This window comes from Echinops telfairi, unplaced genomic scaffold (assembly GCF_000313985.2).
Source record: "Echinops telfairi isolate 266 unplaced genomic scaffold, ASM31398v2 ScPeMD7_2;HRSCAF=8, whole genome shotgun sequence".
NCBI classification, from domain to species: domain Eukaryota; kingdom Metazoa; phylum Chordata; class Mammalia; order Afrosoricida; family Tenrecidae; genus Echinops; species Echinops telfairi.
In genome coordinates, this window is record NW_022103898.1 from 67,068,288 (window position 1) to 67,069,670 (window position 1,383).

Here is a 1,383-nt window from a genome sequence, read left to right on the forward strand (position 1 = left end):
TGAGTCAGGCTCAAAGGCAGAAGAGAGGAACTCCCCCTGCCCCCGCCCCCTATTGCACAATGAACACACAGTAGTGTATTCCTCACCGACATGGGTGGTTCTAACTGGGACTTGGGGAGAGGGTACGGCAGAGGTGCGGTCAGCTTTAGAACTGGTGAGGCCCTGCGGGCAGAGGATGTGGAGAGAACATGGCAGAGGGACATATCCACAGCCATTTCCCATTCACTTAGGGAAAGTGCAAACAGCCCATTTTCACAGAAGGCTGAGCTCCGGCTACCGATGCAGACCTCCGCTTTTGCTCTGTAGACGGTCTTCTTTTCATCCATCTGCTTTACATTTTTTCAAAAGGAACTTTCTAAACCACAGTATCATCCCAAACTCACTAAAGAGATGGGTACCCTAACAAACCACTGGCCATCCAGTAGACTGTGATTCCTGGTGCTGAGCCAGTGTCACAGTAGACGTGTACCCCCTGGGCCTTCAAGGGCTGGCTGTTCCTGTCTATTTCTAGGCCCTTCTCCCAGGGGGCCTCTGGATGGACTGGTGAGCAGCTGAGCAGATTATCTGTGTCTCTTAGTCCTTTAGAACGCCCTCCTTCCCCCATATGAAGTGCCACGTTGGCTGAGCCTTGTCCTTGCAGCTTCAACATCCCTCTCTAATGGTGACACTGAAGCCCTGTGGTGAGAGGGCCGGGGACTTCTTCCTGGTATTGGCCGGCGTACCGGGTGTATCTGCTGCTTTTCAGGGTACCTTCCTCAATTCCTGCGTACACAGCTATCTCTTGGGCACAGCTCCCTCAGCAGAGGGTTTTGGCTTGCTGTGGGCAGGGGCACAATTGTCTTCATTGCTCATATAGTACCCAGGACACACTAGAGGAGTGGTTCTCAGCCTGTGGGTCATGACCTCTTTGGGGGTCGAATGACCCTTCCACAGGGGTTGCCCAATTCATCACAGTGCAAAATGACAGTGATGACGTAGTAACGGAAATAATGTTATGGTTGGGGGGTCACCACAACCTGAGGAACTGTACGAAAGGGTTGCGGCATGAGGAAGGCTGAGAACCACTGCCCTAGAGGCTCTACCATTAATGAAATGCATGGAATTCTGTGTGTCTCTTTTTGGACACGCTCTTTGAATCTAGATTTCAACTCATAAGCATCCTTCACATGATAATGTTCCTAAGGGAGAAACCCAGAGGGGGGAACAGACGGCCTAATTTCTCTCAACCAACCTCCTACAGAGATCATCCTGTGAGAATCAGCTCCAAAGTAGTGTATCTATTTTTTGGGTTCTTTTAAAAATCATTTTACTGGGGGCTCGTACAACTCTTATCACAATCTGTCCATGTTTCAAGCACATTTGTTGCCATCATCATTCTTGAAA